The 26,917-nt window shown below is 44.3% G+C and overlaps 1 protein-coding gene across 1 annotated transcript in view; it reads right to left on the bottom strand.

Moving 5' to 3' along the window:
* MBTD1 (mbt domain containing 1) overlaps positions 1-26,917 on the bottom strand; it is a gene marked incomplete in the record, with an annotated part of 2,241,711 nt that overhangs the window by 1,481,759 nt on the left and 733,035 nt on the right.

Genomic DNA, 26,917 nt, shown 5'->3' with positions numbered 1-26,917 from the left:
GAGGAGAGATGAGGAGAGATGGCAGCATAGCTCTCCCCACCAACAGAAAATCGTTTTAACAACCTTCATACTGAGGGACCACTCATGAGGCATTAGAATGAACCTGTGTAACTTGTTTGCAATCAGACAGAGTGTGAGTTGCTACCAGAAATCGACTGGATGAGATTTCCCATTGCAACTTCTCAGCTTCTTGACACAGGGGGTAAGGTTTGGTTCCCCATTGTTGGTTGATGTACCAAACCACTGACATATTGTCCATCTGAATAGCAATAGTCCCGATGGGGAGAGTGTCTTGGAAGGTCTGCAACACTAGGAGGACAGTTCTTATAGTTAGGATACTGACATGTATGTCGGCCTCTTCGGGGGAACATGTGCCTTAGAATGTCTTTCCCAAGAAGTGTTACTTTGATCTGACTGGACAATGAATGAAGAAGAATGGACCACTAGGTTGTGCGTGTCCACTGAAGAATTCTCATATGGTATCTTGGCCAACAATGAATGAAGAAGAATGGACCACTAGGTTGTGAGTGTCCACGGAAGAATACTCACATGGTACCTCGCCAACAGTACTGTGACACCAGTGAAATACTGCCAGTCCAGCTATCTAGAAATTTGTAAATAATTATATGTCACTTGAAAATATTAATATGATTTATACAGAAATGTGACACTGCCAGCCCAGCTATCTGGGATTTTGTAAATAATCATGCCATTTGTGAATATTAATATGATTCATATGCTTGTCTTACAAATGTAAGACAACTATAGGTTATGTGTATATTAAACTACTGGTACAGAAGTGTGTATTGAACTGTATGTTATGTACTGAGCTTCAAGAATGTAGCCACAGTGTACCCTACTGGAAAATAACACAAATATATACACACTATATATCTGTGAAAATGTATGTTTTAGTAGTAGACGTTGGAACATACAGAGTTAACTTGCAAAACTCTAAGAAAATAAGTTGGAATCAAAGTGTTTTACGATTGTGTGGTTATCTTTCAGTTTCAGTGAAGGAGACAGGATGTCTAGAGCTAGAAGTTTCTTTCTATTGTCTTGAAAGAGAAATAATTATTAGCTTTAAAATGTAAAGTGTTTTTATTGCTCTGTGACTTGCCAGAAGCTGCACATCTGAGAGATAAGTATTTGTAACACAAAGATGTTAGTATCTGGTTAGCCTGATAACTGAAGGCAGGTGACAAAGTGATGTAATCCAGGATAACCCAGCAGTAATATGTGATATTAATTTAAGAACTCTCTCAGAGACAGTGTGCGCACTCTGTATCTTGTCTTGGATCTAGAAACATCCACTAATCATCAGCACTACATTTGCCTTGCTCTGTAAGTTATTTAGGGCATAGTGTATTTTATCTATAGATAGGAATATAGCAAAGATTAGTTTAGATGTTTTATGTATTTATTTGAGACTGTCCTGCAATGTTGTTTTAAAATATTTCCTGTGATCCTGAACTCTGTAGTTACTGTGCTGTTCGAGTATTGCCTTGTTCTTTTATTATTACATACATTTAAAACTTTTAATTGTGACTGGTTTGTTTCGAGATATTTAAGCTCTGAGTACTTGAGTATGTATCTGGTGACACTATATATGCCACTCCTAAATAGCCTTGCTGTTGGTCACACTTACCATTTGGATAATAGTAACATTACACAGTAGGATTGGATATCCTTTGGTAAGGGCCTTATAGTAACTGATAAGTAAGGGTGTCTGGTGGCAGTTGGTACTACCTTATAGTCAAGGCAAAAGGGGGCATAGCTAGTAAACCTTTGCCAGCCTTTCCCAGGTGTGTGTTTGTGTTTGCATAGAAATCAAATCTCAAGTGTGTGCGTGTGTGTCAGTTACTTGGGCAGGGACACAAAGCACTGGTTGGACAGAGAGGGTGCTGGAGATCTTAGCTTGGCCACTCGGCTGAGATATTAACCCTATAGCTGTGCCAGTGGGGAGTCTTATTGGGGATCTGGAGAAAGAGGGAGAAACCAGCCCCAGATTGGCTGTGATCTCTATGTGCTCTTAAGAGAAACTGTACTTTACAGTGTGTGTACTTGTCATCCTCCCAATGTGCATGCCCTCACTGGTGCTAGTGGTGAGGATTGAGGCTCCTTGATTACTGGGCTAATGCAGGGGCATCACAAGTACCAAAATGACTGGAACCTAAAGCTTGGAGGATCAGTTGAGCTTAGAAAGAAGAATTCTGAATAATCTTTCGTACTTGAAACTGAATAGACTGAACCCCAGACCAAGGGAGAGATGCTGTTTGAATGACTGTATTGAGTGAGGCACCTAGGAATTCCAAAACTTGAGTTGGTTCTGGATGGGATTTGTTATAGCCGATAAATTCCCAAGTGGGTGCACAACTGGAGTACTTACTTTCAGGCTCGAAACAGGTGATGCCTGGTCGGAGTGGTAATGAGCCAGTCATCCAGATATGGAACACCCAGAATCCCTGCAGTCTCAAGTGAGTTGCTACTACTGTCATACACTTGGTGAAGATGCTGGGGGCTATGGTTAGGCTAAATGGCAGAGCCCTGAATTGGTAATGACTAGCTCCCAGCTAGAAGCGTAGATATTTCTTGGATCACCTGTTCATTTTGATGTGACAGTATGTATACTGAAGATCTATGGAACACATCCAATCATTTTTGTGTAAAAACAGGGAGAATGGACTGAACTGTGATCATCTGGAACTTTGTATACTGAACTGAATGGTTCAGATTGATGAAATTCAAAATTGGTATCCAGTCCTGTTTTCATGGCACTAAAATGAATTTTGATTAAGTTCTAGACACTTCTGGTCTGGGGGTGAACCTATTGGATGACTTTTTCTAGAAGCTTGTTTATTTCTAGTTCTGCAGCTTCCCTCAACTGGGTGAATCAATGCAGAATTTCTTTGAAACCAATGGGGGTGGATGGGAAATGGTATGATATAACCTCTGGACATTACCGTCTGCACCCATGAATCTTCTGTAATTTCTAACTAGGCTCTCAGGTGCAGGGATAAACGATCCTCAACCACCTAGAGACAGGCAATTAGGCCTCCTTTCATGAGCACTGGTAGGACCTGTCAGAGAAAGCATCTCTAGATCCTTGATTTTACAGACCTCCTCTGCTGTGGGTGCAGCGTCTTCCACTACAGTTGCCCCCCTCTGCTCCTGGGGGGAACTGTCTCCATGTGGATCTTGGATGCGAATGTGTGATTTCTTGAACCACACTTTTCAACTCCCTTGTTGATTCCTAGAAAAGGTTCGTTGAGGAGTCAAAAAATGCACACCTACAGCAGACAGGGTTTTACTTTCCTGCTCACACCTACAGTGTGCGTCTTTCACCCTTAGGAGGTGCCAGGATCCTATCTGGTCTCTTGCAGACTGGTTCAATGGTATCAGGCTCTTTCCATGCTCATTGAGAGACCAAATCAATGAGTTCATTGTCAGGCAGAGTCACCCAGGAGGTGAACAGTATGGCTCCAAAAGCCTCCAGGAATACTGACTCCCCTTGGGAAGGATTGTCAGGAGACCAATCATCTCTTTGCTTTAGGAGTTGCAGAATATTTCCAAATGAGACATCACTGAGTGGTGATCTTGAGGACCTTTCCCCCTCATCTAAGTTGGTAGCTTCTGTGACAGACTCTTGAGGAGATTCCAAGTGCCTTCTTCTACACTTTTTCTTCCTGGGAACTTCTTTAGTGGGATGCTCAGGAGAAGTGTAGGAAGAAATCAACAAACCTTGCTGGGTATCCTGGTGAGTAACTTGGGCTGGTTGTCCCAATGATGCAGTCGATTTTGGCTCAAGACGCAGAGACGAATGGGATGGGGTGGTTGGAGCTGAAGAAGGTGGTGAATTCCAAGTTCTAGGAATAGGGAAAGCTCTCTCCACAATTTAAAATCCAGAATACCTCAGAGAGAAGGAAACCAATGGCTCTAAAAAGGCATGCTTGTGGGCAGCAAGGTCCCTCCACCCCAAAGGCAGAGAACTTGAAAAGGGATTCAGAACCAAGCTATCTAATGCTGAGGTACTGAGGGGAAGGGCTGGCACTGAAAGCTTAGTAGTCGACTCCAACACCTTGGATCTGGTACGGACACTATGGCCCCAAAAGTCTTCTGGTTATGAGGCACTCTAAGCCGGTTCTCTCAAAGAAGCTACTGGAGTGGAAGACAACAGCATCTTCTGAAGTGATGTGAATAACTCCAGAATATTCAGATCTGACAGCTCTGAAACCAGTGGTTGGACTGCAGAAGGAGCCAACGAGGGTGGGACAGTACTAATAAGGGTTTCTGGCCCTGATGGGATCAGAGCTGGGAAGGCCTACATCTGAATCTGCACTGACAGGAACTTCCTCATCATCCCGTCCACAATGGCGTCAGTTAGACTTTTGGAAGAACATGCTGAAGATGCTGTTGACGAAGGTCTCAAATGATGCCTCAAAGACCACTCTAAAAAGGGGAAAGGTAACCTAGAAGAAACTGGATCCAGGGACAACAGTGGGGATCAGATCCAAGGAGATTTTTCTCTTCTGGTCTTCGGATCTGAAGAGCTCGGATCTAAAGTCTTAGAAAGCTTCGAAGGAGGTTCAGAACCTGGAGCAGAGGAAGTAGCTGGTTCCGGGGACTGCTCCCTTAAATCCTTTTTATCAGATTTTTTAGGGGATTGAGCCCCAGATGACATTGATGTAGATGTAGAATTATAGGGTAGCAAATCTCTTAGGATTTATTTTTGTCTGTATAAGAGGGCCCTAGAATTAAAGGCCTTAAACACAGCACAACTGAAATCAAGATGTGATGTGTCTAAACAGTACTCACATTTGGCATGCGCATCCGATAAGGGAATCTTGTGGCCACAAGCCATACATTTCTTGAAACTGGAGGGTTTCTTAGACATTTTTTAAAGTGAAAAAAAAAACAGACTATCCAAGGAAGAAAGAAAGTTTTTTTTTTTTTTTTTTTTTAAAGAAGAAGGGAGAAAGAAGTAAGATATACCAAAAGTACAAAGTAAGTATGAAAAGATACCAACTATGGTAATTTGAAATACACAAATACTTAAGAAATTTTTACTTGGAAAATGGGAGGAAATGCAATGAGAACTATAAAAGTTATAGAAAGCATATATTTATAAAGATATATTAATAGAATCTACTCAGTATCAAAAGATTGCAAAAACTCAAGAGCAAAACAGTGACCACATCCACACGCTAAAGCGGCAAACAAGATCTGAGGTGGGTTTGCAGCTAAGGCATTATGGGAAAGCGAGAAGCTTGAAAGTTTTCAGTGATCCATGAGCTGGTAAAAGCAGCTGAGTTGGATCAGATCCGAACACAAGAGTTGAGGAACAAATGGAAGCTGACATCAGATCATAATTGTTTATACACATCTAACAAATGTAACAAATACTCACTTTTGCTTGAAAAATTTGGAAAGAACAATGAAAGATTAATGATCTGATTAATATTAAACTCAGAAACCACCTTTGGCCCTGTAGAGAAACCCTATCCTTGTGAAAAACTAAATAAGGAGGCTTACAGGACAATGCTTGAAGTTCAGACACTTTTCTGGCAGATGGGATACCAACTAAGACAACAGTTTTCCAGGTCAAACATTTTAGATCAGATTTAGCCAAAGGTTCAAAGGAAGGTTGAGTCAAGGCCTGAAGTACAACTTTTAAATACCAAGGATAAGTAGGATCCTTTAAAGGAAATCTAAGTAAAAAGGCTTATCTTAGGCTTTGCAAAGTTTAGAGGAAGCTAAGGTGGAATTATTTACTCCCAGAAGAAAATTGGAAATGGCTGCTAATTGTACTCCCAACAGTTGAGGAAGTAGCCACCTTAACTGAAAATTGTGGCAAAAAAAAAATCAAGGACATTTGAAATCGCTGCTGTAAAGGGATCTAAGTTTTTGCTTAGAACCCAAAGAACAACTCGTTTCCACTCACTCTTGTAAATCTTTCTGGTGGAAGCTTTACAGGAAGCTAATAAAATGTGACGGATGGGGGAGGAGAGACTGGGCTGTCTAGCAATCAACAGAAATGGAGAAACCACGCAGTCAACTTGAGGTCTGGTAAGTCTGGGTGAGTCATGCCTGCCAGAACAAAAAAAGTACAGTTGTGTACCTACCATAAATGTAGATGTTCGAGTGTATTCACTGTTGCAGTCATTACACTTGGGTTATCCTGCTGGCAGGTGACCCGCAGTCGGCCCAAGTTCCAAAGTCTTGGTCCGGCGTCGGTTGCTGTCGCCTCTTCCCTGACGTCAGTGCGCCAGGGGTATAAAAGCTGCAACTGACTCCATTTTCTTCAGTTTTTCTTACCCCAGATGTCAGGTGCCCCCAGATAGGAAGGCTGAAAAGATAAAAATATGCCAAACACCTATGCATATATTACTATAAACATTTCCTTCATCTACAAGCAAATACACCACATAGGTGGTATAGGGTTGAGAAGTAAAGAATAGTCCCAGCTAAGAGGGGGATGGAGGGTGGGTAACCTGGACTGCAACAGTGAATACACTCTAACATATACATTTATGGTAGGTACACAACTGTACTATGTTCATCGTGTTTCACTGTTGCAGTCATTACACTTGGGTAGAATCCCAAAGCTGAGGTTGGGTGGCTGGGTCTAGATTGGATTTGGCGAGGCTAACAAGCCCTGCAGAAAGTACAGTTTTGTACCTACCATAAATGTAGATGTTCGAGTGTATACACTGCTGCAGTCATTACACTTGGGTTATCCTGCCGTCAGGCGGTTCCCCAGTCGGCCTGAGTTCCAAAGTCTTGGTCCGGCATCGGTTGCTGTCACCACCTCCCTGACGTCAGTGTGACAGGGGTATATAAGATGCAGCTGACACCATTTTCTTCTGTTTTTCTTGCCCCAGATGTTAGGTGCCTCTAAATAGGTAGGCAATTCCAACTGCTAATAAAACATACATAAGAAAAGCAAAAAACAAGTTACAGCTACCAGCAAATACTCCCCATAGGTAGTAAGGGTAGAAGACATAGGTACGTACCAGGCAGTAAGAGGGGAAGGAGGGAGGGTAATCTGGACTGCAGCAGTGTATACACTCGAACATCTACATTTATGCTAGGTACAAAACTGTACTATGTTCATTGTGTTACACTGCTGCAGTCATTACACTTGGGTAGAATCCCAAAGCTGAGGTAGGGTGGCTGGTTCTATAAGGCATTAGGGGTGGTTATAAGGCTCTGCAGCACTGCAGTGGTGAAGCCAGCTCTGGATTTAGAGTATAGAGGCAGATGGTAATGCTTGGTGAAGGTATGTACAGAACTCCAAGTTACTGCTTCCAAAATATCCTTGGTAGGTACTCCCCTGAGGTAGGCAGTTGAAGTGGCTGTTGCCCTGGTGGAGTAAGATCTAATGCTGCTAGGTACGGGTTTTCCATGGTATGTATAGCAGAAACGTATACAATGTCCTATCCATTTTGAAATAGTCTGTTTTGAAATGGCTTTTCCCTGTGCTCCTGCAGCATATGCTACCAATAATTGCTCAGATTTTCTGAAAGCTTTGGTTTTGTCCAAGTAGAAGCGCAACTGCCTCTGAATGTCCAAAGAGTGCAGTAATTTCTCCCCTTTATTCTGTGGTTTAGGATAAAAAGTTGGTAGGTGAATAGTTTGGTTTAGAGCCACACTGGATACCACCTTTGGCATAAACATAGGGTTAGTTCTTAAAGACACCCTGTCCTGGTGGAAAATGAGGAAAGGTTCCACTGCCATTAGTGCCTGTAATTCTGAAACTCTTCATGCTGATGTTTTTGCCAGAAGCAGAGCAGTTTTCCAAGAGATATATTTTAATTCTGCTGTGTTGGCTGGCTCAAAAGGAGGTAAAGTTAGCTTTTCCAAAACAAATTTGAGGTCCCAAGTTAGAGTAGGTGCTCTATACGGCGGCCTTATGTTTTTAGCCCCTCTGAGGTACTGTTTTAACACAGGATTAGAGAAAATTGGTGGATCCGTGTTGTAATGAGCAGAGATGGCAGAGGCGTGGATCTTGATGGATGAGAAGGAGAGGCCTTTGTCCAGCATCTCAGTTAAGTATTGTAGTATCTGAGGAATGTTTGGGACAAGAGGGTCAAGGCTGTGAGCTTGGTTCCAGGAACATAATCTCTTCCATTTATCCGAATAGGCTTTCCTGGTACTAGGCCTTCTGGCCTCCAGAATAACATCCATAACAGTTTTGGAGACAGGCATTGCTTGCTTGACTAAGGAATCCTCCATGCAGCTAGGTTTAAGGTCTTTAGCTGGCTGTGTAGTATTTGATTGTTGTGCTGAGTCAGCAGATGTGGGATTTAAGGGAAAATCCAGGGTGGTTCTTGTGCTAAGCTCCTTAAGATTGGGTACCAGTGCTGGCATGCCCAGTCTGGTGCAATCAAGATCATCTTTGGCTCTTCTTGCCTGGCTTTTATGAGTACCTTTGGCAGGAGAGGTAGTGGTGGGAAAGCGTATACTTGTAGGTTCTCCCAGCTGAATGAGAGGGCATCCACTTTCCATGCCTGTGGATGGTAACTCCTTGTGCAGAATTTTTGTAGCTGGCAGTTTATTGGGGATGCAAACAGATCTATGTCCGGGCTCCACCATTTCTGTATTATCATTCTGAATATTTGTGGATTCAATTCCCATTCGTGGAGATCCATGATGTTTCTGCTCAAGTCGTCTGCCAGTGTGTTTTTCTCTCCTGGCAGGAATTGTGCTTGCAGATGAACTTGAAGGTTTATAGCTGTGTTCCACAAGGTCATGGCTTGTCTGCATAGGGGGATAGGAGTGAGTGCCCCCTTGCTTGTTTATATACCTCATAACTGTGGTGTTGTCTGTCTTCAGTAGTAGATGTCCTGGATGCAGCAGGTCCTTGAAAGCTATAAGGGCATTTTGTACAGCTAGCATCTCTTTTTGATTGATGTGAAGATGCCTTTGTTCTGCAGGCCATGTGCACTGAATACATTTGCCTGCCATGTGTGCTCCCCAGGCGTAATCCGATGCAACTGTTGTCAGTGTTTGCCTGGCTGTGGGTTGTGTAAAAGGCTGTCCCTTGTTGAGGTGACAAGCTTGAGCCCATCATTGAAACTCCTGTTGAAGGCAAGGGATTAGTGGTATAACTGTTTCCAAACTTTGACAGTGTTGAGACCATACATTCTTTAGGTACCATTGTAGTTTCCTCATATGCAGTCTGGCATATGGAATTAGTAGTATGCAGGATGCCATGTAACCCAAGGCCTGCAGAATTTTTCTTGCAGGGAGTTGGGTCTTTGTTGCCATCAATTGAAAGTATTGAGTCAGTTGTCCTTGCTTGCCTGGCATGAGATAAGCCATCTGGGCCATTGTGTTCAAGCTGGCACCCAGGAATATAATCTCTTGTGAGGGCACTAGTTTTGATTTCTTTTCGTTTACTGTGTACCCCAGGCAACTTAATTTTTTCACAAATGTCAGATGCTTTAGAAGAATGTCCTTGCTCTCTGCTTGAATCAGGCAGTCGTCCAGGTATGGATAAATATGAATTCCTTTCTGTCTGCAAAATGCAATTACTGGTGCCAGGCACTTTGTGAAGACCCTGGGCGCAGTAGATAAGCCAAAGGGCAGTGCAGAGAATTGGTAGTGCATTGAACCAGCTATGAATCTGAGGTATCTTCTGCAGTTTTGTCTGATAGGGACATGCAGGTCTGCCTCCTTGAGGTCCAAGGTCACGAGCCAAGCTTTCTTGCCCAGCATGGGAAGATGCTGCTGTAGTGTCAGCATTTTGAATTTCAGAACATCCAGGTAAATGTTTAGAGATGAAAGATCCAGAATGGGCCTCCAGGCTTTGTCCTTTCTGGGTACTAGAAAGAGTTGAGTAAAATCCTTGTCCTTGCTCCTGTGATGGTACCTTTTGAATAGCTCTCATATCCATGAGTGCTGTAATTTGTTTTTGAGCTTCTGCCCACTGATTTGGTGGCAGATTTGGCATTCCTTTTACCCTTGGCAGAGTGTGACAGTGGAACCTGTAACCTTGAAATACAATGTTGAGAACCCATTTGTCTTTGGTGATCATTTGCCAATTGTGGTAGAAGAGTGCCAGTTTTCCTCCCAAGGGGGCTGCCAAGAGGAATTTGTTTGGCAGCTGTAGTGGGAAGTCATTGGAGCTGCTTTTTATATGGTTGGGGCCCGTCTTCCCCTTTTTTCTGGCCTGATGCAACCCATTGTCGAGGCCTGTAAGGACCTTGTGTTTGACCTCTACCTCTTGGACGTCTGTATCTTCCCCTTTGAGGTCTGTCTGTAATTGGAAAGGACCAATTCTTAGTTGGCCAGTTTCTGCTAAATCTAGGAGGCTGAATCTGTAAGAAATCCTTCATTGTTTGCATAGATTTTGCCTTATCCTCTATTTTCTTTAATACCTCTTCTGCCTTAACTCCAAATAACACATCCTGCTGCAAAGGTGCATCCAATAATTTTGCTTTAACATGATCTGGTAACAAATGTTCTTTTAACCAAGCATGTCTTCTAATGACAGAGCCTGTAGCTGCTGCTCTGCAGGAGGCCTCTAGAGAATCAAAACCACATTGCAAAGTATGCTTTCCCACTTGTTCAGCTGCATGCAATAAATCCTGCATTTCTTTAAAATTAAGTGCGACATCAGCCGAAGCCGGACCCGGACTTTGGAATCCGGCCGACTGAAGGGCTGCCTGACGACAGGACAACCCCAGTTGTTATGACTGCAGATGCATCCATGAAGGACATCTTGCTGATATTTTAGCATGTGAAACTGGCAATTTAAGGCTCTCATTACTAAAGTTGCAGATGTATATACTTTCTTTCCCCATCTGTCTAATGCTCTGGAATCTCTGTCAGAGGAAACTGGATTCTTGGCTGATGAGGCCTTAATTCCTTTGGGTCCCTGAGAAATAGTTTCAGGGTCAAATACAGGGCTTTTATACAGAAATTTATGTGAGTCGGGGACTCTGTAGTATCTGTCAGGTTTAACAGGGGCTGGAGGTAAGGAATCAGGATTTAAGCTGGATTCAGTATACACATCACCCACAATATCTAACAATGGCGGAATAGCAAGGGGTCTGTGTTGAGGTAATAAAAGGAAGCCTCTGAGCCTTTTCTTGGATTCTGAGTAATCCTGGCCTTCCCAGTGGAAATGCTCCCTCATGGTATGTAGGGTTTCCCCAAAGGAGTAGTCCTCTGGCGGTGAGGCTGATGGAATTGAATCCTCAGCATCAGAATCCTCATAAGGGGGGTAAAGAGTATCCTAGGTATGAGGATGAATTAGAAGAGATGGACACCTGGTCAGATGAGTCATAGTCTGCATCCTGTCTAGGCCTTTTATCAGGAGGGGGATGGGACCCCCTGATCAGAGTGACTAGGTCTTCGGCCATTTTGAGCATTTGTTTCTTAGGCATGGAGGCCTGCCCTGGAGAATGCTGCATTTGTTTCTTTGATTTTAAAGGAGGCTTAGACTTAGCTGAGGGTTTAATGCTCAACTGGTAGGTCTGAAGACACCCTCTGAAGCTGTGGGTTGCTCAGCTACTCCGGATCCCTCTGAAAGGTTAGTCTCGGTAGGCTGAACAACTTGTGCGTTCGAAGGCCCAGCCATCTCCACGTGGGAGTCAGAGGCGGCCTGTAGTTCTACAGAAGCGGTCGTCAGGGGCTGCGAAGGCACCTCGCTGAAAACCGGAGAACCGGCGACTGGCCTAGAAGAGGCTTCGTCGTCAGTTTTGGGCCTCGGATGCCTATCCTCGTCTTTGTGCTTTTTGTGTATTCCGGTCGTCGGAAGTTCCGACGGCATGGTATAACTGAATTTTCTACCAAAATAATGTCGGGCAAAATCAAACAGATGTTTAATAGTGCGCTTGTTAAACCTAGCACAAAACCGACAACCAGTGACGTCGTGGTCTGGGCCTAGGCATGGGATACAATAGGAATGGAAATCCTTATGAGGTATTTGCTTCCCATAAGAAATACAGTTATTAACTTTTACTGACATCGGTCTGAGGCAAGAAAAAGTTTCCCCAACGGGATACTTAGCTTTGTAGAAGACTTCGGTTCTGGATTCAGAATGAAAATCTCAGGAGATGGCCGACCGGCACTTGCGAACTGCTTTTGCTTCGGGCACCGCGCAGCAAGAAAGACTGAAGAAAATGGCCCCGGCTGCATCTTATATACCCCCTGTCGCACTGACGTCAGGGAGGAGGAGACAGCAACTGACGACGGACCAAGACTTTGGAACTCAGGCCGACTGGGGAACCGCCTTACGGCAGGATAACCTAAGTGTAATGACTGCAGCAGTGTAACACGATGAACATCTGCAGTGGCAAAGCCTGCTCTGGATTTGGAGTAGAGAGGTAGGTGGTAGTGCTTGGTAGAAGTGTGCACTGAGCTCCAGGTTGCAGCTTCTAATATGTCTTTGGTTGATACCCCTCTGAGGAAAGCTGCTGAAGTGGCTGCTGCTCTGGTAGAATGAGGCCTAATGCCCTTAGGCACAGATTTGCCATGTTATGCATAACAGAAGCGGATGAAGTGTCCTATCCATTTGGAGATTGTCTGCTTTGTAATAGGTTTTCCTTGTGATCCTGCAGCATATGCTACAAACAGTTGCTCAGTTTTTCTGAAAGCTTTTGTTTTGTCCAAGTAAAATCGTAGCTGCCTGTGTATATCCAAAGCGTGCAGAAGTCTTTCCCCTTTATTCTGGGGATTTGGGTAGAAAGTAGACAAATGAATGGCTTGGTTTAAGGCCACATTGGAGACCACTTTTGACATGAATGTTGGGTTCGTCCTAAGAGAAACCCTGTCCTGATGAAAAATGAGGAAAGGTTCCACAGCCATAAATGCCTGCAACTCTGAGACTCTTCTTGCTGAAGTTATTGCTAGGAGCAGAGCAGTTTTCCATGACAAGAATTTTAGATCAGCTGTGCTGGTTGGTTCAAATGGAGGCAGTGTTAGTTTTTCTAAAACAAAATTGAGGTCCCAAGTAGGTACTGGTGCTCTCCTAGGGGGTCTTATATTCTTTGCCCCTCTGATGTACTGTCGTAGTAGAGGATGTGAAAAAATAGGAGGATCTGTATTGTAATGAGCTGAAATGGCAGAGGCATGGATTTTAATAGATGAAAAGGATAGGCCTTTGTCCAACATCTCAGTCAGGTATTGCAAAATCTGAGGTATATTAGGGACTAGTGGGTCGAGCTCTTGTGCCTGGTTCCAAGCACAGAATCTCTTCCATTTTTCTGCATAAGATTTCCTAGTGCTGGGTCTCCTGGCTTCCAAAATTACAACCATAACAGCTTTAGAGAGAGGTGCAGTCTGAGTGGCTACATTATCTGCCATGCTGCCAGGTTTAAGGTTCTGAGATGACCGCGCAGAATCTGATTGTTTTGCTGTCAGAAGATGAGGGATTTGAGGTAGAGGCCAAGGTGGGCCTTGGGACAAAGTCTTTAGGATTGGGTACCAGTGCTGGCGTGGTCAGTCTGGTGCAATCAGGATCATTTTTGGCCTCTCTTGTCTGACTTTTAGAAGCACCTTGGTGAGAAGAGGCATCGGAGGGAAGGCATAAACTGTCAGGTTTTTCCAGCTGAATGACAGAGCATCCACTTCCCATGCTTGAGAGTGATAAGTCCTTGTGCAAAATTTCTGTATTTGGCAATTGTGAGGGGAGTCAAAAAGATCTATGTCTGGGCATCCCCATTCCCTTGTTATCATGCTGGAACACTTATGGATTTAGCTTCCATTCGTGAGGATCCATGAGACTTCTGCTTAGTTAATCTGCCAGTGTATTTTTTGTTCCTGGCAGGAATTGTGCTTGCAGATGTACCTGGTAGGGCAGTGCTGTGTTCCACAAAGTCATGGATTGTCTGCATAGGGGGTAGGAATATGTGCCCCCTTGCTTGTTTATGTACCACATAACTGTGGTATTGTCCATCTTTATTAATAGTTGTCTCGGATGTATTAGGTTCTTGAAGGCTGTCAGGGCATTCGTACAGCTAGCATCTCTTTTTGATTGATGTGAAGATGCATTTGTTCCTTGGGCCATGTGCCCTGAATACATTTTCCTGCCATATGTGCTCGCCAGGCATAATCCAATGCATCCATTGCTGTCTGCCTGGCTGTAGGTAAGGTGAAAAGCTGTCCCTTGTTGTGGTGACAGGCCTGGGACCACCATCGAAACTTCTGTTGTAGGCAAGGAATCAAGGTTATGATTGTCTCTAGGCTGTGAGAATGCTGAGTCCAAACACGTTTTAGATACCATTGTAGTTTCCTCGTATGCAGTTTTGCATATGGAATTAGTAGAATGCAAGATGCCATGAAACCCAGGGCCTGCAGAATTTTTCTTGCAGGGAGCTGGGTCTTTGTTGCCATCCTTTGAAATTAATGAGTCAGTTGCCTTTGTTCGTCTGGCGTGAGATAAGCCATCTGGGCAGTTGTATTTAAGCTTGCACCCAGGAATATTATCTCTTTAGAGGGCACTAGTTTTGATTTCTTTTCATTTACTGTGTACCCTAGGCAATTAGCAATCTTTTTATAAACACCAGGTGTTTTAGAAGAATGTCCTTTCTCTCTGCTTGAATAAGGCAGTCGTCCAATTAGGGATATATTTGAATTCCTTTTTGTCTGCAAAATGCAATTACTGGTGCCAGGCATTTTGTGAAGACACTGGGCGCAGTAGATAAGCCAAAGGGCAGTGCACAGAATTGGTAATGCATTGGGCCTGCTATAAATCTGAGGTATCTTCTGCACGATTGTCTGATTGGGACGTGCAGCTATGCCTCCTTGAGATCCAAAGTAACTAGCCAAGCCTCCTTGCCTAGCATGAGCAGAAGTTGTTCTAGTGTTAACATTTTGAATTTTGGAACATCCAGGAAAGTATTTAGGATTGACAGGTCCAGTATTGTTCACCAGGCTTTGTCTTTTCTGGGTACTAAGAAAAGTCGTGAGTAAAATCCTTGGCCCTGTTCTTCTTGTGGAACTTTTTGAATAGCTCCCATATCCATAAGAGCAGCAATCTATTTTTGAGACTCTGCCCATTGGTTTTGTGGAAGGTTTGGCATACCTTTTGGTATTGGAAGCGTGTGGAAGGGGAACCTGTACCCCTGAAAAACTATATTCAGCACCCATTGGTCTTGTGTGATCATGTGCCAGCTTTTTGAGAAAAGTGCTAGCTTTTCCCCCTAGGGGTGCTGTCAACTGGTAAGAGCTTGGCATTTGCAGAAGGAAGTCATTGTGACTGTTTCCTATAAGGTTGTGATTTGTCTTCTCCTCCTTTGGGGGCTGAAGCACCCCATTGTTTAGGTCTGTAGGAGCCTTGGGGCAGAGATCTGCCTCTTGGGCGTCTGTATCTGCCTCTTTGTGGCCTTTCTGACACTGAAAAGGACCAATTTTTTGAAGGCCAGTTTCTGCTAAATCTAGGTGGTTGAACCTGTAAAAGAAATCTTTCACAGTTTGCATTGACTTTGCTTTATCCTCCATTTTCTTTAACAACTCTTCTGCCTTAACACCAAACAAAGTACCATGCTGTAGTAGAACATCCAATAATTTTACTTTAACATGGTCAGGTAAACTTTGTTCTCTCAACCAAGCATGTCTTCGAATAACTGAGCCTGTAACTGCGGCTCTACAAGAAGCCTCTAATGAATCAAAACCACACTGCAGAGTATGCTCTCCCACTTGTTCAACTGCATGCAATAAATCCTGCATTTCTTTACTGTCAGGACTTTCTATATTTGTAACCGTTTTCTGCTTTAACAATGACATGAGATGCTGTTGATATTTAAGCATGTGAAACTCACAGTTTAAAGCTCTTACAGCTAAAGTAGCAGAAGTGTAAACTTTTTTCCCCCATCTGTCCAGAGCTCTGGAATCCCTATCTGAGGGGACAGGATTTTTGGCAGTGGAAGCTTTAACCCCTTTAGGACCCTGTGAAATTGTTTCTGGGTCTGCAGTGGGGTTTTTGTAAAGAAATTTGTGAGAGTCAGGGACCCTGTCTGGCTTTACTGGTGCAGGGGGTAAAGAATCTGGAGACAGACTGGATTCAGAAAAAAACATCATCTACAATATCAAACACAGAGGGGATAGCCAGGGGCCTGTGCTGAGGCAATAAAAGGAAATCTCTCAGCCATTTCTTGGATTCTGAGTAATCCGGGCTCTCCCAATGGAAATGCTCCCTCATGGTGTGCAGGGTTTCCCCAAAAGAGTAATCCTCAGGCGGTGAGGCTGAAGGAATGGACTCTTCAGCATCAGAGTCCTCATAGAGAGGGAGAGACTAGCCCTGGTCAGAAGAAGAATCAGAGGAAATGGAAATCTGATCAGAGGAATCATAATCAGTGTCTTGCCTAGGCCTTTTGTCAGGAGGGGAATGGGAGCCCCTGATTAAAGTAACAAGGTCTTCGGCCATTTTAAGCATCTGTTTCTTTGGCATGGATGACTGCTCTGGAGAATACTGCACTTGTTTCCTTGTCTTTAATGGTGTTTTTGACTTTGCCTTTGCTGCTGTAGTAGCTTTAATTGTAAGCTGAGAAGGTCTGAAAACACCCTCAGAAGCCGGTGCCTGCTCAGCGGCTCCAGACCCATCTGAGGGTATAGTTTCCGTAGGCCCAATACCTTGAGTTTCCACAGGTTTCGGTGTCTCCACGTGGCTGCCGGTTACGGCCTGTGGCTCTGAGGTAGTGGGTGTCAGGGGCTGCGAAAGCACCTCACTGAGAACCGGTGACTGGCCTAGAAGAGGCTTCGTCGTCGGTTTTGAACCTCAGATGCCTGTCTTTTTCTTTGTCTTTGCGTTTTTTATACATTCCGGTCATCAGTTGTTCCAATGGCATTATGTAATTAAATCTTCGTCGAAAATAATGTAAAGCAAAATCAAACCGTTTAATAGTGCGTTTATTGAATCTAGCACAAAACCGACAACTAGTAACGTCGTGGTCTGGGCCTAGGCAAGGAATGCAGTAAGAGTGAAAGTCCTTATGAGGTATTTGCTTCCCACAAGAAATACAATTATTAACTTTTACTGACATCGGTCTGGAGCAAGAAAAAATTTCCCCAATGGGGTACTTAGCTTTATTGAAGACTTCGGTTCTGAAATTAAATTTTGAAAATCTCAGGAGTCGGCTGACCGGCACTTGCAAACTGCTTTTGCTTCGGGCACCACGCGGCAAGAAACAGTGAAGAAAATGGCGTCGGTTGCAACTTTTACACCCCTGGCGCACTGTCAGAGAAGAGGCGACAGCAACTGATGCCGGACCAAGACTTTGGAACTCGGGCCGACTGCGGGTCGCCTGCCAGCAGGATAACCCAAGTATAATGACTGCAACAGTGAAACACGATGAACATCGAACGTGATGAGGCCGGGAAGGGGAAATGAGGATAACCATGTTCTTCAATTGAGATTTTCTGTAAAAATTTTGAAATGAGGGGTAATGGGGGATAAGCGTATAAGAGACTGAGAAACTGAGGGGGGTGGCAGGACAAAGAACCCGATACATTTTTTGTTGAGGGGACAGGCAAATAGATCGAAGCATGGTTGGCTCCATTGACAGAATATTCTCCCCACCACTTGGTTACCGAGAGACCATTCATGAGGCATCAAAATGAACCTGCTCAACTTGTCTGCAATCATGTTGGATTTCTCTGCGATGTGTGCTGCTATCAGAAAGTAACTGGAAGAGATCACCCACTGCCATACTCTCATAGCTTTTCAACAAAGAGGGTAAGTTCAGGTTGCCCCTATCTGTTGATTTATCAGACTATTGACATATTGTCTGTCTGGATCACAAGAGTCCCAATTGGGAGAGTGTCTTGAAAGGCCTGCAATGCTAGGAAGACAGCTTTCATCTCCAGGACACTGAGACGCATCTAGGCCTCTTCAGCAGACTATGTGCCTTGGACTGCCTTCCCAGGAAATGCACCCTCCCCAAACTGAGATGTGTCTGTGGTCACTGTGGACTTGGGTTGCGGGGGAAAAAAAGATGACCTTTGTGGACTTGATTGGAGTACATCCACAGAAGGTAATTCTTGCAAGCTTGAGTAATTTTGACTGGCATGGATAATGGGTGCTGGAGAACAGACCACTGGGTGGCGAGTGTCCACTGAAGGATTCTCATACGGAATCTGGCAAGTGGTACAATGGTAACTGCCTCTGCCATGGATCCTAAAGGCTTGAAGTATCAGATGTCCTTGGAAGGGAAAAATTTTGAATTATCTTCTTAACCTGGAAATGAATGGTTTCTATTTGAGATAGAGGAAGAAAAGTTACTTTGGTGGCGGTATTCAGATGAGCTCCGATGAATTCCAAAATCTGAGTCGGTATGAGCTGAGATTTGTTGTAAATGACTGATAATCCCCAGACAGGAGCACAGCTGGACTAAAGTCTCTTGCTTGAATCAGCTGATGCCTGGTTGCAGCAGTCAGAAGCCAGTCATTTAAATTTGGAAACACTTGGAATGCCATCAGTCTGAGGTGAGCTGCTACAACTGCCATGCATTTGCTGAACACCCTGGGGACTGTAGTGAGACCAAAGGGTGGTGCTATGACCTGTTAATGACCGGTTCCCAGCTGGAAGCACAGGTTTCTTCTGGAGCGTCTGTTCATTTTGATGTGATAGTACACATCTTGAAGATCTATTGAGCACATCCAGTCATCCTTGTGAAGAAATGTCACATTGAACTGAACTGTGACCATCCAGACCTGTGTATACTGAACAGACTTATTTAGTCTGCTGAAATCCGAAACTGGTCTCAAATCCTGTCTTTTTTGGCACCAAAAAGAATCTAGTAAGTTCCAGATCCTCTCTGGTTTGGTGTTACCTCCTGATGACTTTTTCTAGCATTTCTTTCTTTCTAGAGAACTGCTTTCCTCTGACTGAGTGGAACATTGGGGATCTTCTTTGGAACCACTGGAGGGAAATGGGAAATTGGTATAATATTACCTTTGAACATTATCGTCCGGACCCATAAATCTTTTATGATGTCTAGCTAAGCTCTCTGGTGCAGGGATAGACAACACTCACTGCCTACAGAGACAGACAGTCGGGCCTCCATTCAGGAGCACTGATAGGATCTGTCTGAGAAGGAATCTCTAGTTCCCTGGTTATGCAGACCACCTTTGTCACAGGGATAGCATCTTCCATTTTTGTTTCCTCCTCTGCCCCTGGGGAACTATCTCCATGTGATTCTTGAAATGGACCCTGGGATTTCTTAAACCAAATCTTTCTACCACCTCTCTGGTTCCTAGAAAATTACTTTTGGGGAATAGAAAAATGTGTGCCTACAGTAGACAGGGTCCTTTTCCTTCTTGTTCGCACCTGGAGAGTATTTTTTTATGCTGGGGACAAACAGCGAGGTTCTGTCAAAAGGTGACTTGACAAAAGATTTAAATGGTTCCACAAAATCACACAAGAGCACCCAGGCACATCTCCTAATGGAAATGCCTGAACCTGCTGCCTGTGAGTTACCTTCAACAGTGAGAGAGATTAACCTCATGGACAAATTAGTTATTGAGTGATAGGTAACCAGCTGCAATGAAATGGTATTTCCTTCCTTGGAGGGCATGGACCCAAAATCGATTTGGTAAGCTCCTTGATCAAATTTCTTTCAAACCTGGTCGTCGTCGTCGTCTTCTTCTTTCAGCTTTTCCCGGTTAGGGGTCGCCACAGCGGATCATCTGTCCGCTCATGATTGGCAGTGGAGTTTTACAGTGTCGAGTTGCCAGCCCGGCACCCAACCTTCCACAGAAGGCACACATAAACACACACACTCACACTTAGGGCCAATTTAGAGTGTCCAATCCACCTACCGCATGCCTTTGGGAGATGTGGGAGGAAACCGGAGCACCCGGAGGAAACCCACGCGACCACAGGGAGGACATGCAGACTCCGCATAGAAGGCACCCCAGCCGAGAATCGAACTGGAGAACCACTTGCTGTGAGACAGCAACGCTAACCGCTGCACCACTGTGGCCGCTCTTCTTTGAAACCTGGTAAAATGTGCCAAATAATTCACTGACCTTAAAGTGAAGGTCGCTGATGCATAAACATGCTTCCCAAACCTGTCCAACTCCTTAGACTTCTTTTTAAAGGGGTGGAGAGAGGAACTCTGTTCCGCTGGTACCTTTTCCTCACAGCTTTCACAACCATAGCATCAACCGGCACTCCTTTACTCCAGAGTGGACAGTCTTTTGGAGGTGCAAGAATTTTGTCTGGTCTCTTGGGAATAGGCTTGACAGTGTCTGGTTCTTTCCATGTCCACCAAGAGACCAACTCTACAAGATCATCAGTGAGGGAGTCACCCATGAGATAGATGGGCCAGACCTGACAGCTTCCAGGAAAAGTACAGTTGTGTACACTTACCATAAATGTAGATGTCTGAGTGTATTCACTGTTGCAGTCATTACATTTGGGTAATCTGCTGGCAGGTTGCCCTCAGTCGGCCTGAATTCCAAAGTCTTGGGTCCTGCTTCTGTTGCTGTCTTCTCTTCTATGACATCAGGTCGTCAGGGGTATAAAACATGCAGCCAGCGCCATTTTCTTTAGTTTTTCTTGCCCCCGATGTCAGGAGCCCCCAAAAAGGTAGCAATATTATAAATATTTATATATATACATGCATCAATATAAACTATACCTTCATCTACAAGCAAATACACCACATAGGTTGTAGAAGATAGAGAAGGAAAGACTGTAGAATGACAGGGGGATGGCAGGAGGGTAACCTGAACTGCAACAGTGAATACACTCGAACATCTACATTTATGGTAAGTGTACACAACTGTACTATGCTCTTCGTGTTTCACTGTTGCAATCATTATATTTGAGTAGAATCCCAAAGCTATGGTTGGGAGGCTGGAGCTAAACAGCATTAGATGAGGCTATAAGGCCCTGCAGCACTGCAGTGGCAAAGCCTGCCCTGGACATAGAGTCGAGAAGCAAATGGTAATGCTTTGTAAAAGTGTGAACAGAACTCCAAGTAGCAGCCTCTAAAATGTCCTTGATTGGTACTCCTCTGAGAAAGGCTAAGTAGCTGCAGCCCTGGTGGAGTGAGACCTAATGCCCTTGGGCACAAATTTGCCATGTTGTAAGTAGCAGAAACGGATGCAATGGCTTATCCACTTTGAAACTGTCTGCTTTGAAATAGCCTTTCCTTCTGATCCTGCAGCATATGACACTAGTAATTGCTCAGTTTTACTTAGAGCTTTTGTCCTGCTCAAGTAGAATCTTAGCTGTCTGTGTACGTCCAAGGAATGCAGAATTCTCTCCCCTTTGTTCTGCGGATTTGGATAAAAAGTTGGCAGATGAACTGTTTGGTTAAGAGCCACACTGGAAACGACCTTAGGCATAAAAGTAGGATTTGTCCTCAGAGACACCCTGTCTGGGTAAAATATGATAAAAGGCTCTACAGCCATGAGGGCCTGTAGCTCTGAAAACTCTTCTTGCTGAAGTAATTGCTAGTAGCAGAGCTGTCTTCCATAAGAACTTTATATCAGCTGTAGCAGCTGGTTCAAATGGAGGTAGGGTGAGCTTTTCCAACACATAATTGAGGTCCCATGCAGGAAATGGTGATCTTTTAGGAGGCCTTAAATATTTGGCTCCTCTAAGATACTGCTTTAGTAAAGGATGAGAAATGATTGGTGGCTCTGTATTGCAATGAGCCGAAATGGTAGAAGAGGCAGAGGAGGAAAGGCGTAAACTGATAGGTTTTTCCAACTGAAGGATACGACGTACACTTTCCATGCTTGTCTGTGATAAGTCCTTGTGCATAATCTTTTCAGTTGATAACTTTGAGGAGAGGCAAATAGATGTATGTCTGGGCTCCCCCATTTCTCTGTTATGCTGAAGATTTGTGGGTTTAGTTTCCACTTGGGAGGATCCATAATGTTACTTCTTAAATCGTCTGCCAGAGTGTTTTGTTTTCCTGGCAGGAATTGAGCTTGAAGATGTATTTGGTAGGTCAAAGCTGTGTCCCACAGTGCCATGGCTAATCTGCAAAGAGGTTATGAGTGTGTGCCCCCTTCCATGTTTATATACCACATGACTGTGGTGTTGTCCGTCTTTATCAGTAGTTGTCCTGGATGAAGTAAGTCCTTGAAGGTTGTTAGGGCATTTTGAACAGCTAGCATCTCTTTCTTGTTGATATGTAGATGCATTTGTTTTGGTGCCCATATGCCCTGAATGTATCTTCCTGCCATGTGGGCCCCCCAGGCATAATCTGATGCGTCTGTTGTTAAGGTTTGGCTGTCAGAGGGTAGAGTGAAGGGCCATCCCATGTTTTGGTGACAGGCTTTTGCCCACCATAGAAACTCCTGTTGTAGGCAGGGAATAGAGGAATCATTGTTTCCAGACTGTGTGAATGTTGACTCCATAAACGTTTTAGGTACCATTGAAGTTTCCTCATATCCAGTTTTGCATATGGAATTAGTAGGATGCAGGATGCCATGAAGCCCCGAGCCTGCAGAATTTGTCTTGCAGAAGACTGGGTTTTTGTTGCCATCAGTTTGAAGTAAGTAGTCAGTTGCCTTTGTTTGTCTGGCGTGAGGTAAGCCATCTGAGCAGTTGTATTCAAGCTTGCACCCAGGAATGTTATCTTTTGAGAGAGTACCAGTTGTGATTTCTTTTCGTTTATTGTGTACCCTAGGCATGTTAGATGCCTTTGCACAAATGCCAGGTGTCGTAGAAGAGTGTCCTTGTTCTCTGCTTGAATGAGACAGTCGTCCAAGTAAGGATATATTTGCATGCTTCTTTGTCTGCAAAATGCAATTACTGGTGCCAGGCACTTTGTAAAGACCCTGGGCGCAGTAGATAAGCCAAAGGGCAGTGCATGCAGGGAATTGGTAATGCATTAAGCGAGCCTTGAATCTGAGGTATCTTCTGCACGACTGTCTTATTGGGACATGTAGGAATGCCTCTTTTAGGTCTAAAGTCACCAGCCAAGCATTCTTGCCCAGCATGGGCAGAAGCTGTTGCAAAGTGAGCATTTTGAATTTTGGAATGTCCAGGTATGTGTTCAAAATCGATAAATCCAGTATTGGCCGCCAGGCCTTGTCCTTTCTGGGTGCCAAGAACAGTCGAGTAAAATCCTTGTCCTTTTTCCTGTTCTGGTACTGTCTGAATGGCCCCCATATCCATGAGGGACGTAACCTGTTTCTGTGCCTCTGCCCATTGGTTTCTTGGCAGACCTGGCAAATCATTTGTCATTAGCAGAGTGTGGAAATGGAATCTGTATCCCTGTGATACGATGTTTAGCACCCACTTGTCCTGGGTTATTAACTGCCAATTTTGAGCAAACAGTACTAATTTTCCCCCTGTGGGTGCTGCCAAAAGATAAGTGCTTGGCGTAGGCAGAGGAAAGTCATTGGGATTGCTTTCTGTAGGTTTGCGCTTTATCTCCTCCAGATTTGGAGGTGGATGCGCCCCCATTGCTTTGACATGTATGAGTCGTGAGCCTAGCACCTGGAACCCTTAGGGTGTCTGGATTTGCCCCTTTGAGCTCTGACACAGGAAAGGACCAGTATTTTGTAGGCGAGTGTCTACTGAATCTAGGTGGCTGCACTTGTAAGAAATCTTTAACAGTTTGCATAGACTTAGCTTTGTCTTCCATTTTCTTTAAAACCTCTTCTGCCTTAATACCAAACAGAGAATCATGCTGTAAAGGTGCATCTAGCAATTTAGCTTTAACTTGATCAGGCAAATTTTGTTTCTTTAACCAGGCATGCCTCCTAATCACAGATCCAGTAACTGGGACCCTGCAGGAGGCCTCTAAAGAATCAAAACCACAATGCAAAGTATGCTTTCCAACTTGTTCAGCTGCATGCAATAATTCCTGCAAATCCTTATTTTAGGCACATTCTGAAATCAACATCACTTTGTTTCAGCAATCCCGTAACATGTTGTTGGTACTTAAGCATATGAAATTGACAGTTTAAGGCCCTGACTGCCAAGGTTGCAGATGTATAAACCTTTTTTCCACATCTGTCCAGCGCCCTTGAATCTCTGTCAGAGGGGGTAGGGTTTTTTGCTGTTGAGGCCTTAACTCCCTTTGGACCCTGTGAAATAGTTTCAGGATCAGCAGCAGGGTTTCCAAATAGAAATGTATGAGAGTCAGGGACCCTGTCATATCCGTCAGGCTTACTGGGAGCCAGAGGTAAGGAGTCAGAGGTCAGGCTTGACATCGAAAACACATCATCCACAATGTCTAAAACAGGGGGAATGGCTAAAGGCTTGTGCAGAGGGAGAAGGAAATCCCAGAGTCTCTTTTTTGATTCTGAGAAGTCTTGACTCTCCCAGTGAAAATGCTCCCTCAAAGTATGCAAGGTTTCTCCAAATGAATAACCCTCAAGAGGAGATGCAGATCGAATAGACTCCTCAGCATCAGAATCCCCATAGGGAGGTAAAGATAATTCCTGATCAGAAGAGGACTCAGAAGAAATAGAAACCTGATCTGAAGATTCATAGTCAGTGTCTTGCCTAGGCCTCTTATTTGGAGAGGGATGGGTACCCCTGATCGGGTACCCCTGATCAAGGTAATAAGGTCTTCAGCCATTTTGATCATCTGTTTTTTAGGCATAGAGGCCTGTGCACATGGCTCAGGTGTCATTTTTTTAGTTTTAGAAGATGTCTTTGCCTTTGGTTTTGCAGCTTTCGTCAGTTTGATAAATAAATGTTGAGGTCTGAATACACCCTCAGAAGCCGGTGCCTGCTCAGCGGCTCCGGACCCATCTGAGGGAGATACATCTGTCAGTCCAATACCTTGAGTATCTTGCGGCATGCCGGACTCCACGTGGGTGTTGGTAGAGGCCTGCAACTCGAAGGTAGTGGGTATCAGGGGCTGCAAAAGCGCCTCACTGAGTACCGGCGACTGGCTTAGAAGTTTCGTCATCAGTTTTGGATCTCGACTGCCTTTCTCTGTCCTTTTCTTTGCGTTTTTTTATGTACACCGGTAGTCAGATTGCTATCCGACAACATTTCTGGGTAGTTAAATCTGTTTCCAAAATACTTAGATGCAAAAATATACCGATGCTTAATAGTGCGTTGGTTAAATCTAGCACAAAACCGACAGCCAGGCACGTTGTGATCATGGCCTAGGCAAGGAATACAGTATAAATGGAAATCCTTATGAGGTATTTGCTTCCCACAAGTAATACAATTATTAACTTTTTCTGACATCGGTAAATAGCAAGAAAAAAGCTTCTCCAATGGGGTACTTAGCTTTAGTGAAGACTTCAGTTCTGAAACTCAAACTCGGATATTTCAGTAGTCGGCCGACCGGCACTTGCGAAATGCTTCTGCTTCTGGCACCGCACCGCGCGGCAAGAAAGACTGAAGAAAATGGCGTTGGCTGCATATTTTACACCCCTGACGTCATGGAAGAGAAGACAGCAACCGACGCAGGACCCAAGACTTTGGAATTCAGGCTGACTGAGGGCAACCTGCCAGCAGATCAGCCAAATGTAATGACTGCAACAGTGAAACACGAAGAACATCACGGATTCCTCTTAGAAAGGATTATCAGGATACCAATGAACAACAACAATGTGGATAAGCAGTCAAAAGAAACCAATAATCCAAAAAAGAAAGTGCTAGAGAAAAAGCTAAACTTGAACGAGGTATATGCAATTCGTTTATTAAACCACACAGTGCAGCCGATACACTACATGTTGTAGTGTATCGGCTGCACTGTGTGGTTTAATAAACGAATTGCATATACCTCGTTCAAGTTTAGCTTTTTCTCTAGCACTCTTTTTTGGATTATCAGGATACCAACCATCTTTTTTGGTTTAAGGAGTTCCAAGACATCTCCAAAGGAGACATCATCAGGTGGTGATCTGGGGGGCCCTTCCCCTCATCAAAGTCAGTATCTTCAGTGACAGACTTCTGTGGGAAGTTTAAGTGCCTCCTCTTGCATGTTCTCTTCCAAGGGACCTCCTTGGTGGGATGCTCCAGGGAGATATCGAAAAGAACACCCCGATGTGTGGATTGGAGGCTAGCTCAGAATGGTAGTCCCAGCTGAATGGATGATCGAGGCTCAAGACACAAATAAGAATGAGATAAAGAAGTCTGGTCCAGAGAGGACAGGGTCATCTTTTCTCTAGGGATAGAGAAGACTCTCGCCACTACCTCAAAAGCAAACAGCCTAGGGGAAGCAGAAACTGAGAGATCTGACATCGGACCCACTTGGATCGTTGGCTCCCAACATCTGAAGATACCCCCACCTGAGGAGACAGTCTGAACCAAGGTATCTAACGCCAAGGCTCTGACGGGAAGAGATGGTTCCAACAACTTCGGTGTCACCTCCAAAACCCCAGAGACGGTGTCAATGCTTCAGCTCCGAGGTACTTGGTGCAGGTCGACTCAGAGAAAAGTACAGTTTTGTACCTACCATAAATGTAGATGTCCGATAGATATGCAACTGCAGTCATAACATATGGGTTGTCCTGCCTCAGGCAGCCCTCGGTCGGCCGGATTCCAAAGTCTGGGTCCGACATCAGCTGATGTCGCATTTCTCTCCGACGTCAGAGTGGCTGGAGTACATAAGCATCAGCCGACGCCATCTTCTTCAGTGTTTCTTGCCCCAGATGCCAGGTGCCCTCCAAGGAAGGCTGTAATCAAATTGGAAGACAAAAGCAGGTTTCCAGACAAATAATAAGCAATAAACAGATACACCATAACAGATATCCCCAGCTAAGGATAACAGGGAGAGGAGTGGACCCAAGGCATAGAGGAGAAGGAGGGAGGGAAAACCCGACTGCAGTTGCATATCTATCGGACATCTACATTTATGGTAGGTACAAAACTGTACTATGTCCTTCAAGAATGCAACTGCAGTCATAACATATGGGTTGAATACCATAGCTTAGCTGGGGTTGGTGGAATGCTCTAAAGGATGGTGTAGCTATCAATCCCTGCAGGACTGCCGAAGCAAAGCCTGCTCTGGATCTGGAATACAAAGGGAGGTTG

The sequence above is a fragment of the Protopterus annectens genome, chromosome 10.part0 (assembly GCF_019279795.1).
Source record: "Protopterus annectens isolate FY-2018-M chromosome 10.part0, PAN1.0, whole genome shotgun sequence".
Classification (NCBI taxonomy): domain Eukaryota; kingdom Metazoa; phylum Chordata; order Ceratodontiformes; family Protopteridae; genus Protopterus; species Protopterus annectens.
Note: the sequence above shows the minus strand (reverse complement) of the source record. Positions and strands in the feature narration are given on the sequence as shown.